At 42.1% G+C, this 14425-nt stretch overlaps 1 long non-coding RNA gene across 1 annotated transcript in view; it reads right to left on the reverse strand.

Annotated features, from left to right (window-relative positions):
- Window positions 1-1569: 1569 nt before the first annotated feature.
- Window positions 1570-14425, reverse strand: part of LOC144753854 (uncharacterized) — a 32086-nt gene continuing 19230 nt past the window's right edge. The window contains exons 2-4 of the long non-coding RNA XR_013594567.1: window positions 2226-2307; window positions 2087-2132; window positions 1570-1997 (exon numbers count right to left, since the gene is read on the reverse strand). This is a non-coding gene — a long non-coding RNA (uncharacterized LOC144753854). The remainder of the gene's footprint in view (window positions 1998-2086; window positions 2133-2225; window positions 2308-14425) is intronic.

Genomic DNA, 14425 nt, shown 5'->3' on the forward strand with positions numbered 1-14425 from the left:
TACTGTTTTTGTGAAATGTCCTGTATTTTTTGGGGTGTTACAAATCTGGTCACCCTAAACAACATGGTCAGCAGTAATACTCCAATGTTCCAGGCTCCAGGGTTCCTCGCTGAGCCCCACACTTTTTAACATATATGTGGCCCCACTTGCGAGGTTGGTTAGATCTTTCGGGCTGGAAGTGCTGTCATACGCTGACGACACCCAGATTATGGTCTCCATCTCCCAGTCAGTCAGTATCTACACACTTAACTTCAGAAATTGTATGGAGGCAGTCTCTCAGTGGATGGTCCACAATTTTCTGAAGTTAAACGGTGAGAAAACCGAAGTCCTGATACTTGGGGGCAATCGGGACATTTGGTCAAGTGACTGGTGGCCTCTTTGTCTGTTCCCCGGGTCTTTAAAGCCAGGTGGGGTGGGAGGGCCTTTTCCTCCCTTGCTCCAGAACTCTGAAATGCTCTTCCTCCCGAATTAAAGGGACAATCTTCCATTCTGCTTTTTCGTAAAGCACTAAAAACATTACTCTTCACTGAGGCCTATACTACCTGTAATACCATCATTTAGGTGCCTTGATGCCCTTGGGCTAAGTTGCACGTTACAAGATGCCATTCATTCATTCAATGTAGGGCAGATGCACACACCCAGGGTGTCATCTAGTAGCACAAGAGGGGGGTAACTAGTTATTCCCCCTCTTTTTCTTTTTGCTATCAAATCCTTTGTGTGTAAGCATGAAAACTGTACGTGCGAGGATTTTCATCTCTGTGCGACCACACAAAACAAGCATTGGCAATGCCAATATGTCTCACCTCTGGGACCTATTGACTTTGCTAATTGCTTTTTGTCAGGGTTGTATAGTGTACGAATTGTGTGCTGCTTCGTCAAAAAAATAGTAAAAAAAGCGCAATGGTTGTTGCGTTAATCTACTGGCCCGCGCATGCTTCAGAACTAATGCATACACTACTAACAGAATGACGTGAGGGCCATTTGCTTAAGATGGCACACACCACTAGGGTCCGTAAAGAAAAAAATGGGGGGGAAAGGACCATCTAGGTTGGGGAGAATTTGGGAGTGGTTAACAGAAGAGCACCTGGGGGGAAAGGAAGCAGATAACCAGTCCACAGATTTTGCGAGCGGGAGAAGCGGAAGAGGTACAGAACACCACAGACAGACACAGGTGAGAGCTCAACATGGAACTTGGGGCAGGGGGGAGAGAAGCACACAGACAAAAAAGAGCAGTGTGGGAGGAGGGAAGCACGCAACAAGAGAGAATAACCGGGTGCAGGAGGGGAAGAGATGTACACAAGAGAAACAACTGGAAAACAGATGCACTCTGGTCTTAAGAATTTTTTTTTTAAAGTAGTCCTCTAAAAGTGAGCAAAGCTTCAGGGGACAGTCAAACACAAGATGGACAAGGCAAGCCTTGTAAAAGAAACCTAGTGAAATGCCAATGCTGCCACTAAATTAAACAACTTTCAAGAAGGGAAAAAGAATCAAACAGGTCCTTCTCAACCACTTTTTCCGTTTGAATGAATCAATTTTATCTATACCAATTTTGAGCTATTTCATTCAATGGAACATTATACAAATCTTTATTATCATCACTAAATCCAGACAATTACAATGACCCCCACACCGACAAATTCATCCTTGGAAACCCTTTCCGTGCTCTTCTTACAAAACCTCACAACTTCAGTCTCTCATATCATTCATACTCTCTACATATACTTCATACCCATACTCAACTAGTTGCCACACTCATACTCCCATATTTTACACATTCACAATGAACCCACCCTGGGAAGCCTAAACAAAGTCTTTTCTAAAAGACAGGCAATCTATTCTTGCAATAAACTAACAAAACCAAATTGAAAATAAGGCCATCCAAATTTTTACACAACAATCAAAAAAATAAATCGAATCTGTTGATTGTCTTAAAAATGATGTGGTCGACGCGTTTCGAATCTCTTTCCTTCGTGAGATTCTCCCAGGACCAATAGTTTCTGAAAGACATGAAACAGTCTTATCTTACTATACATCCTCAACAAATATCTCCATATTCTGCCATATGCTGCAACATTTCACCTCTTACCTTCTCAAACAGTTGAATCACAACAGAAACCACTCCCATGTATTATCTGTGGACACAAAATTAAATAAACTTGTCTTAGCTATTATGTTGTGTCAGTCATCTATTTACAAACCAAGTCCTTCAGTCTCGAGTTGCTTACTTGTGTGGTCGAAGTGCGCCAAGCCTTGAGTTGTTGGCCATATTCCAGACTCCTGGAGAGACACAGCTTGTTGAATAACTCTCTATAAAACAAGATGGACTGCCATCAATGCCCTAGCTTAATTCTGTTGCCCAAAGAAACAAAATAATGGTCTTTCTTAAAGTTACCTGTTTTTCAATTTGTGGTCTTTCTGGGGGAAACAAGTTTGCTCTGCTGTTTTTTGTAGGAACACTTAGTTTTGGAAAGTACTGGAGATATTTCTTTACTTGATATTGAACTCCACACCTGCGTCCACAAAGATTCAGATAGTGGGTTCGAGGAATGTGAATCCCAAACAGTGATAAGAATATTATTGAAGGTAGAGGTCTTGGGGCAAAGAAATTTATAAATATGGGAAACCTGATGGCCCAACTTGTTGATTTTTGTCACGAACATTGGTAAGGATGGTTGTGTGTTGATATCTTGGCTTTTGTTAATGCCGCTCTCACCTTAAAAAAATTATAAAATTCAATGTTATCTAGATTATATTTGGTTTGAAGATCTGAAAATGGATATGAAGCATGTTCCAACAGATAAGGAAAACAAATACCTTTGTGAATCCAAGCATCAAAAGCTAGACTTTTACCCTTATATACTATTGTACGGTTATACCAGAAGGATTCCATTTGAGATCCCCTAATACTCTTCTCAAGTTTCTTATCTATCCGCAGAAGTGCCATTGTTGTGTTTTTAAAGATTGATTTAGAGCTAGTCGGATAAAGCTGATTAGATGTGAGAAGTGACCGAGGACCACGGGTATCACAAATAGCCTTTTCTACCTCCAACCACACCGGAATAACATGGGCAGTGGGAAGAGATCCAATAAGAACCTTGCTTTGCTGAAAACGAGAATTAATATATCCTAAAATCAGCCAAATTCCCCCGCCCCCCCCCCAAGGATTTATCAAGTCTTAGTTTTTTAATGCCAATTCGGGCCGTCTTGCCACGCCATAAAAATTTAGTGAGAAGATTATCTAAGCTATGATGGAAGTCATCCGTCAGGAGGAGTGGTAGCATGCTTATAAGATAATTACCTGAAGGAATGATCATCATTTTTATAGTTTCTATTCTTCCCCACCATGTAATACATTTCGGAGACCAAGAGTCCAAAAGTTTAGTACACTTTTCCAGTAATAATTTCTTGTTATGATAAAGAGTGTCAATAATATTACTTCCAAATTCAATTCCCAAATATTTCATATATCTCAATTGCCACGTCAAACCCGAATCACCTAAAACATCTTTGGTACAGTGCACATTCAGTGGTTTTACTTCCGATTTGTCTCTATTAAGTTTATATCCAGAATGAGTGAAGTATTCTGCAATCGTGTACATCAAAGCTTCAATTGAAGATCTCGGCTGTTCTGACATTATCACAATATCATCTGCATAAGCAGCTAATTTAACCTGGACGCCATTGAAATTAACTCCCTTTATGTTCGTATTTAATTTAATGTCGTGGATAAGAGGTTCTAATGCCAACAAAAACAAAGATGGAGACCGGGGACAACCCTGTCTAGTACCTTGTAGAAGGGTAAAAGATTCAGAGAGAAAGCCATTATCAGCAATATGGGCCGAAGGTTTTAGATAAAGGTACATAACCATTTTTATATAGTGGCATTCTCTAAACCATGGCACAACAACCGGGTATTATCATTAGACATACAAGACCTGAGGAATCCAACTTGGGAATTACTGATTAATTGTGGGAGGACCGTATTAAGTCGTGTAGCTAGAATTTTTGCATACATTTTAAAATCTACATTGAAAAGAGATATTGGGCTATAATTCTTTTTTTTTTTGGTCCTCATTTGCCTTAACCCTCTTATAGAAAACACCGACCACCTTGCGTATCTTTTTCTGAACGAGTTCAGAGGTCTTAATGTATCTCGACCAGAGACACGATTAGTTAATGGGCGGAAGGAGTATCCATAGTTAGAGGGTAGACTGGTTCACTCCACCGAGGTAGTTTCCAACCTGTCGGACCATGTTATTTGACTGGGAGACCGGATTACGATGATCAATGGAGCAGGAAAGGCATAATCATAGGACCCGGGGGAAAAAAAAAACTCGGGCACCCTATTTCCACTGTAGCAATAAATCCCAAAATGCAAGCTTTTTCTTACTGCAGGGTCTAGCCAGGTCCACCCTTGATATTTCATACAACGAAGTCAGCCATCCTGAGTGTGTTGGGGCGGCAGGGTCTACCCAGAACTTACAGATTTGTCTTCTGGCCATGAGTATTGCATAAAAGAGGAGAGATCTGGCGCTTGCAAGATGTTATTATCGAGGCCAAAGATGATTAGAGGGATGCTGATATTCAATGAGACCTTCAAAATAGAATCCAAAGGCTTCTTCACTTCACCCCAAAAAGCCTGGATAGAGGGACAGTCTTTAAACATGTGCACATCAGATGCTTCAGGGAGACCACATTTATTGCATACTTTCCCCGGCTGGAATTTCGATAACTTTAAGGGTGAAAAGTACGCCTGATGTGCTGTAAAAATGTGGTTTTGTTTCAGCCAAGCAGGCTTCACTATTTTATGTAGCAAAGTAAATGAGGCCATCCGAACCTGCGCACACTAGATATCTAACTGGTCCCCCCATAGCTCGTCAGCGAGTTTAAAATTGCTATCTACCTCCTCCTCAATTGCCCAGTACCAGAGTGAAACTTCCTTGCTACCCCCAAGCCTCTCCACTAACAATTCTTCCAGATTGCTATCCTTCCCCATAGGGGTGCCCTGTCTAGACTGAGCCTGGACCCAACTATTCATCTGGATGTACTTGAACCTCGATAGACCAGGGCCTACTTTCCCCCGTAGATCTTGCCAGGACATCAAGGAACCCTCTACCAACAAATCTCCCCACTTTGAAATACCCGAGTCCCTCACGGGGATAATCAGATTACCCTGGAAACAGGATGGTGTCCCCGGCAATTCCCACAGCAGTGCAAAGTTTGAAAAATAGCTAATTCCGACTTTCCTTCTTATAATTGCCCAGTGTCTGGCTAATGATTGAAGAATTTTTAATTTGATTTTTTTTTTTAAGTTTTTGGTCCCCAAACTTGAAAATAAAACCTTCCGCTGGTAGGTCAGCTCCCTTTAACATGGTCTGAAACATTTCTCCTCCAGGTGTAGTAGAGGGAGATTTTAACAGCATTCTCGAGTGCGAGAGCTGAAAAGCCCATGCATATTATTGCAAGTCCGGTAATGCCAACCCTCCTTTTTCCTTCCTCCGCCTGAGCTTTTTCCAGGCCAACTAGTGGCTTTATATTTTCATATAAAAGAGTTTAGTTCCCGTTGGCATTTATCTATTTGCTTAGTGTCAAACGCCAATGGGATGGAGTTAAAAAGGAAAGTGAGTTTGGGCAGGATGGACATCTTTACTAAATTGATCCTCCCCAAGATGGATAAGGGGAGGTGAGCCCAAGACTTCAATTGCTTTTGGCACTCTTTAAACACCCGGTCCAAGTTCTATTCATGGATTCTCCTAACTCCTGTATAATTCTAACCCCCAAGTAACGCAAGGTGGAACCAAGATTGAGTTGTGAATTGCTTATGTTCCAGGCCATGATTTCAGTCGTGTTGGCATTCATTTCATAGCCCGAAACCTTGCCAAACTCCTGTGCCCTCTTGATAACCGTTGGAAAAGCCAGGTCGAGGTCAGCTGTCAATATGAGGATGTCATCTGCATATAGGGCCACCCGCCTTTCTCATCCTCCAAATTTAAAACGAAGGGATGTTAAGATGTTCTCTTAGAACCTGAGCAAAATATTCGATATAAAGGTTGAATAGGAGGGGGGAAAGCAGGTAGCCCTGTCTTGTACCCCTTGTGATCTTGAAAATCTCAGTCAGAGTGGAATTAACTAACAGTCTAACTGTTGGGGCCTTATATAGGAGTTCTATCGCTCTACAAAATCTTTCTCCTAGATTGAATTTTTTCATTACAGCAGCCAGATATGCCCAGTTTACCCTATCAAAGGCTTTGGGCGGCCTCAAGGGTTAGGACGGCCAGGGGAAGGGAGAAGGTGGATGCGATGTCAATAGCACCAACCAGATCGTATGTAAGATCCGACAGTTGGCGCCCTTTAACAAAACCCTTTTGATCTGGGTGGATGATGGTATCAACTACACTACCCAACCTTGGGGGGACATAATGGCAGCAAAGATTTTATAATCTATATTAAGGAGTGAGATTGGGCGGTAGGACCCACAGTCAGTCGGGTCTTTCCCTGGTTTAAGAATCAGCACTACCGTCTCCTCACTCCATGAGTTTGGGGGTTCATCTCCCTTCAGGAGGATGTTATTAAAGACTTTCACCAAGATTGGAGTGATAACCTCATTGAGTGAGCGATACAGCTCCCCTGGTAAGCCGTCTGGACCAGCCGCCTTCCCTCGCTTAGACTGAGAAATGGCCCTACTTACTTCCTCATCAGTAATTTCTAACTCCAATCTTAGTTTTTGCTCATCTGAGAGCTTAGGTAGGGCAACCATATCAAGCCAGGTATTCCTCTTTGCGCTGTCCTCAATAATATCTTCCTTATATATAGATTGGAAGAATCCCGAAAAGCATTCCCGATATTCAAATTGGATAGACTGGGAGATGCCTCACCCTCAACCCTGATTTCTGTTATATAATTTCGTACCTGGTCTGTTTTAATTTTCCAGGCGAGTATCTTACCTGCTGCTTCACTGAATTCAAAATGGGAGATTTTACTTGCTTCCCATCTTCGGGCGATTCTCTCTTGGAGAATGGTTTCGAGTTGTTTCTTAAGAGAGTCTAATTTTTCATGGTCTTCCCTTGAATCATTATGAGCCGTCACCTTATGCTCGATGCTATTCATTTCCACTTCTAGAGCCTTGATGATGTCCCTAAATTTCCTACTTCTATAGGAGGCTCTATTAGTGATACAGCTTCTCCAGAAGGCTTTCAGGGCATCCCAGACGATGGAGATGTTTGCAGAATTTAAATTTACCTCGAGGAAATATTTGGTCTCGGTATAGAGAAAGTTGATTTCATCTTCCTCTAATAAAATGGTACGGTCAAAAGACCATGAACCATGCCGATGTTGCTGAGTGGGACTTAAACTGAAGACAATTGCCGAGTGCTCAGAGAGGTGGGAAGGCAAATATGCAATGTCTTTGACTAAGTAGTTAAGACAGTAACTGAAAAGAGCATAATCTATTCTGGATTTGTGTTTATATTTAAGATTCTTGAAAGAGACCCCGAATTGATCTCCCGCCCGTTCCCTCCATATATCGGCCAGCCCTAACTGTGTCATCATTGACAGAAGCGCCCGCCTTGATTTTGAAGGGACACTGGCTCTGGAGTTGGGGGACTTGTCTAGCTTGGGGTTTAGGACAATGTTAAAATCCCCAACCCAAATTACTGGAATTGGGCTATAATTCTTAGGTAAAGCGGGATCCTTCCCTTCTTTTGAAATAACAATTATGTTGGCCTCTGACAGAGTCTGTTGTAGCCCCATTATTCGCTTTATGGTTGAAGACTTTCAGCATGGTCGATTTTAGTTGATCTGAAAAGGATTTATAGAAGGTGGCTGTAAAACCGTCTGGACCAGGGTCTTTATTATCTTTCAAGGATTTGATCGACTTTTCAACTTCCGAAAGGCAAATAGGTTGTCCTAATGTAATCTTGTCTGCTTCAGACAATTGGGGAAGTTTAAGCCTATATAAATATCGGGAACACTCCACAAATTTAAAGTTTTGTTCATTATTGTATAACTCCTCATAAAATGACTTAAAAGTATTAAGGATATCCTTCTTCTGATTTTTATGAATTTGGTTAATAGCATCTTTAATAGATAAGATAACATTCTGGTTCTGCTTATGTTTAAGATAAGCAAGTAATTTACCCGCTCTATTGGCTTCACATAGATTAAGGGCTTTGAATTTATTGATCCATACTCCCGCTCGTTCGCTCAAAATGTTGTTATATTCATATTTCTTTTGTCTTATCAAAGTGAGAATAGTAGTATCATGTAAAACATAGCATGAGAGGACTCCAAAGTTTTGATTTCTTGTTCTAGTTAAATCAATCCAGCATTCATATGTTTATTTATCTTTGTTTTAATCTCAATACTTATTCCCCCTAATAGTAGCACTCAAGTCATCCCAAAGAGTATTGACATTGGTTTCTGCAGAGTCATTATATGTAAGTTAACCTATGATAGCTTCCTCGATTTTCTTTTTATCCTCCGGGTCTGTCAGAACATCATCATTAAAACGCCATCTTTTAGGTGTAGGTTCATTGTGGATACCCGCCAACTTGACACTAATACACGAATGATCTGACACTAACCTGTGAAGTATATCTGAGTGTTCAATGAAATGTGTAAATGAACTAGAAATAAGAATGTAATCTATTCTAGTATAAGAGTTATAAGAGTAAAAAGTATAATCTCTGGTGTCTGGATGTTGAAGACGCCAAGCATCTTTGAGGTTAAAATTTAGAACATATAGTCTGAATTATGGCATGTGAGCCGGTAGGATGATAATGGCAAGTAGACTGTCTATTGATTATTGGATCTAATGAAATAATAAAGTCACCAGCAACTATGATAAGATCATCTTGAGGAAGATGTTCTATGGTGCCTGAGATACCTTTCCAAAAGACAGGATCATCTGTACAAGGTCCATATATGTTCACCACATGAATGAAATATTCACCTTTCTTTAAGTGGGTAACCAATAGCCTACCCTCACTATCATGAGTCTGTGAGTCCAACAAAATATTAGTTTTTTTAGATATCCGAGTAATTACACCTTTTTTTATGTTCTGCCGGAGAGCAAGCCATTCGAGAAATCCAGTTATATTTAATAAAGTTAGCATCTTCTTTAGATAGTTTTGTTTCCTGTAACAAAAAGATATCCCCTTTAGTTTTGGACCAATAATCAAATATTTGCGGCGTTCAACTGGATGATTCAGACCTTTGATGTTTAATGATATTATATTAGGATCTTCCGCTAATTTATATGACCTACTTTGAGCCATCACATAGAAAGCTGAGAGTACGGTGTATGGATCATGTAGACTGTATAGAGAATCTCGACCTATAAAATGAGTTCCATGATATTGATAAACACTTCAAAACATACAAAAAACAATCATTACATATATAGCACTTAGATATTCTTGATTAATGAAACTAAAATTCAGAAAATCTAATAGCGAAAAAAACATAGGAAAGAGAGAATAAGAAAAAAAATTAAGATAAAAGATGACAGGAAAAAGAAGAGAAGAACAATTGGGAGTGCCGGAAGAGCAAATTACTACATATTCAATGGTCAACCACAATTTCAGGTCTTTCCCCCAGTCTCCCCTCACCCCCCTCCATTCCCACCCTCTCCTCCATATCTCGAATGTAGGAGGTGCGTCGGCAGGAGCATCAAACTGCCAACAGAGCAACTCTATGATCAATTCTATTAGAAGGAAAAACGTTTCCAGAGAACTGGAATTTCACAAAATGAGGTAAATCTATTAGCAAAAGACATAGTAGGCCAAACGTTGGACTGATAGATAGCAACCTTCTCCCTCTATTAACATTATGGAGATGTGACAAGAATAGCAATAATAGACATTCTCAAATATATACTCATCGGAAAACGCAAACTTGAATAGTAGACTCGTAATATATTCAAATGGTATAAGGAAAAAGAATCTTATACAGAAGGAACTTGTATTACATGGAACCATGGATTCGCCCCTAAGGAAATCAAACATGTTAACAAAGAAAATTAAAAGCTTGTGCATATCATGACTTCCTCTTGTTGGGCAAAGATGAAGAGGAGCAGGAGGGCCCTCCAAGAAATTAGACAGATCCGCAGGTTCTGTAAAGTAATGGTGACGACCATTCACTATGATTCTGAATTTAGAAGGCCCAACAAAGGAAAACATAATGTTCTTATTGCTGAGCTTGTCCTGTAATTTGAGGAAGCCTTTCCTTGTACCCACAGGAGGCTTACAGTAGTCCTGCGTAAAAATTATTTTATGTCCATTCGATATAAGCTGTTTAGTTTTACGGGCATAGTTAAGGATGCCTTCAGTATGTTGAAACCTCAATGGCTTGAAAATGAGAGGCCGAGGCTTTTGACGTGAAGCAGAAGTGTAAGTAGGAATTCTGTCAGCACGATCAATTTCTAGAGGGTTTGATAGTTTAAAGCCAGTGAACTTAGGTAACCAATACTCCAAAACAGCTACGCAAGAGCACGTAGCATCTTCTGACCCCTCTGGATTTCCTAGAATTCTAATATTGCTGCACCTATTTCTATCTTCCAATTCAGCTGATTGTTTTAGAAGACTGGTCGTCAAGTCTCTGAGCGACTTCAATTACCTGCAGAACTTAAAAGAAACATCTTCAACCTCGCTAATCCTTTATTCTACCCGGTAGCTTAGAATTAATAATTCACATGTCAGCACAAATAGCAGTTTGTTCTAGTTGCATAGTGTCCGTGTTCTGCTTGGTGGATTAGGCAAGGTCATGAACTTCCGCTAATTTTTTAAGAAACATTTCCATGGTACTATTAATGTCCGCTTTGGCCTTGATCTGGGAATCCGACAAGGAGGGTTCCCCTTATTTTTTTTTATATTGGAGTCTAGACTCTTTCTCAGCCATTTTAAATATTCTGTACTGAAGAAGGATAGATAAGACCCAGAGAAAATTGGGCTTTATGAAACTAATGGAGGTACCAGCCCTACACCCTGAAAGAAACCTTCTAGATCAGCAAGACAGCACACCTGGATGAAACCAAATAGTAAGTGGTAAGAACTGCCTGAGATTAGGAGAAACAGATTGAGTGTGTGATAAATTGCACCTCTATACAACCAAGAGCAGCCTTAAAGCCTATCAGTGGCCGATGCTACCAAATGTCAAATCACAGCCTCAAGTGACCGTTAGGTGAGCAGCTTCTATAAATCAGGAGTAAGCAGTATGACTAGTGTATCAGGTGCTCCCCTGTTGAAATAAACACTGACTGAACCTGAAAATGACTGGTATTTCCCTAGTATGGGCTACAACAGCTGATATCTGATAAGGTGATCACCTTTAAAACCAGGTGCTGAGACAGGGGATCGGGTTAACACTCCATGGCTACATCATGCACCTTCTAGGCACTGTCACTCATCAACATGGAACCAGCATACTTGAAGCAGGAGTAGAGATAAAGGGATCCACAGGTATTAGCAAAGTGAGTCCAGAGTCACAGTACCTGGGGTCAACACATTATATTCATCTGCACGCTCAGAAGATCTCACTTGACTCCCCTTCCTTACTCTTCACAGATCAATCGGCGTATCGGTCAGCACGTGATCACAAGCGCTGCCATGACCGGGTCAGGCATCAAATAAATTTGAGCTAGCGTATGCATAACAGGAACAGAATCGACGTTCCAGTAGTTGGATGCAAGATGAGGACCAGAGATGCTAGTATCAGATAGGGCAAGGATCGTTATGACATTGCAGGAGTATATATTGTTTAATATTCCAATCGCTCCTGATCCGCCATTTTAAAGTCAGGCAGAGGTTGGCAGAAAAAGCTTTGCTTCCATAGAGGGATTGATTCCAAGTATAAATACCTTCTTGTGTGCAGGAACAAGGACCGTGCAGTCAAAATCAAGCACAAACCAGATTCCTTACTTGCCCAGCAGCGCGCTCGGAGGTCCGGTGCAGAAGCGCTCACGAACCACCATTTTGAGAAGTCCTCTTCATTCCGAAGTAAAAGTTGCTTCAAGGATTACGCCCGAACTCTCCTGCAATTTTCACCAACGTTTGCATGCATAGATGCAGTCGAACCTCATCTCTCGAATTCTTGCGCTCTGTGAGGGATTCAAGCGCTTTAGCTCTGGAACCAGTTCATATAGATTCCGTTCGAGGCAGATTGACACGATCGACCAGCCATAGGCTCTGTCGTCCAAGCCACACCCCGCTTCAAAGGTTTCTTAATAGGAGGCAGCCAAATTCCATTCTTTTTGTTTAATTCACTCGTGGAAATGCATTGCTAGTTTACAAGGATCCAGATTTTAAAATATTTTTGTCCAAATCATATGATTCACAAAACCACAGGGTTTGTGCTAGCAAAAGGGCTTTTTACGATGTAAAAAGGCCTTTTACAAATCCGCATGTCAGTACGACTCCTAAAAGGGTGTTTGCGACCCAACACAAATAGGACAAGCTGCAAAAGGGTTTTCCGCTTATATATGTGATTTGAAAAAGGATGTGTTAATCGTTTGTGATAGCACCAGCACAAACCATTGATCAGTTACCAACCCCATGAATTTGGGTGGTAACTTATTAGCAAAGGGGAAGTTGTCCCAAAGGATTTGGGAATCCTGTTGTGGCAGCAAGAGGATCACTTCCTGCCCCATGTCTTCTGAAAGACGAATGTGTTTTTTAACCCCTTCGCTGCAGCGGCAATTCCGCCACAGCGCTAGGGGGTAGGGGGGCCACACTGCGCTCCCATGCTCATGATGGAACCGCTCCGTCACGAGCCTCGGGCGCGCTGTGATTGTGACGGAGCGGTTCCGTCACGGCCCCGCCCGCTCAATAGAGCGCGCCGTGCAGCCGGGAAATCAGCGCTGCGCAGGCGGGCCGTGACGGAACCGCTCCGTCACCAGCACAGTATGACCGAGGCTGGTGACAGAGCGGTTCCGTCACCAGCATGGGATGGGTTAAAGAGTATAATCGGTGCCTTTAGTAGAAATGCACTGCTACAAAAAAAGTAATTTGCATCCTGTTGGGGAAAGCAAATGAAGGGATGAAGGTCTGCTCTGCCCATTTGCGACCAATCATAGGGGGGGTTGCAAACTGTAACCTGCATTTTGCAAACCCTTGTGATTATATTTGTTGTATTGCATTCCCATTCCACACCCCTGGTTAGTGAATATGTGTATACGTATGCTACACATAATGCACAACCTAGCCAAATCTCCCTATCCTCGCTGTCTAGGGCTGGACTGGGAACCACAACCGGCCCCGGCAAAATGCTTGGCGCCCCCCCACTCGGGGGTGTTGGAGGTGCCGCCGAGCTCTTTGCCAGGGCAGGTTTTCGGCCGATTTTGGTACAGTGCCGATTTTGCAGCAATGCTGCAAAAACTGCCCTGTAAAAAAATTGCCCACTGGGACCCAAAACCGGCCCCCACCTGTGCGGCGCACCGGGGAATTGCCCAGTGCCCGCTATGGCCAGTCCGGGCCTGCTTGCTGTCTACAGGCAAGATTGCAGCTCATAAACCAATTTTCATAGAGCAGTGAGTGAGACTTCATTCCGAAGACTAATAGCTCATCCAGGGGGGTAGCTTAGTCAGTATGGTTGGGGGGTGGGAGAGAGAGCTTCAAATTTCCCAACATTCACACTGGGACACCTTGTAAAAATCACTTTATATGAGAAACGGGGCATGAGGGGGGCTTAAAGGGAAGTGGAAAGAGAGAGGAGTGTTGATTGTTAGGGGTACTTAAAACGCTACAAAAGGATGTTTCCTTGCTACTGGAGACCGCCCCGCCTGGCCTTAACCTAACATGCCGCTACTCCCCTGCCAGTTGCCCCCGTCATGTTTGGCACCATTCAGTTGGTCCTGGCAATTTAGTTAACACTTCCGGTGCTAGCAATGGTAGCCCCATACTTTAACTAAAAAATGCAAAACTAACAGGATCCCTGATGCAAAGTGTCGTTGGCTTACAAGCCAGAACTGAATGAAAGACACAAATGAGAACAGGCTTCTTTACAATGGTAAAAAGGTAAGTTCCTACGGGTTACCGCAGTAATACTTTGAGCCCAATTCACAAAGGGCCTCCACACTCGTGGTGGAGGCCCTGCAGTCGTGACGGGGGATGCACCAATGGCAGTACCTCCACAATGAGAAACTGCAATGCGGACATGCCACCATGAGTGCGAGCCATCTGATGTGAGTGTGGCCCCCCACCATGAGTGTGGGGTCTTTGCCACAAATGCAGAGTCCCTTTGTGAATCAGGCTCTTTGTTTTAATGATAGGGTTTTGCAGAAACTGTAAAAGTACATTTTGCTTCATATCTGAGAGAAATTGAAACCGAGAACGAAAACATTTAGCTTTGCAAGCAACACATCAATTTCAATGATTAGCTAGAGACAATAAGTGATCCGACCTTTCCCTCTCATAGCAGCATAAACTTTCAT

The sequence above is a fragment of the Lissotriton helveticus genome, chromosome 5_1 (assembly GCF_964261635.1).
Source record: "Lissotriton helveticus chromosome 5_1, aLisHel1.1, whole genome shotgun sequence".
NCBI lineage: Eukaryota > Metazoa > Chordata > Amphibia > Caudata > Salamandridae > Lissotriton > Lissotriton helveticus.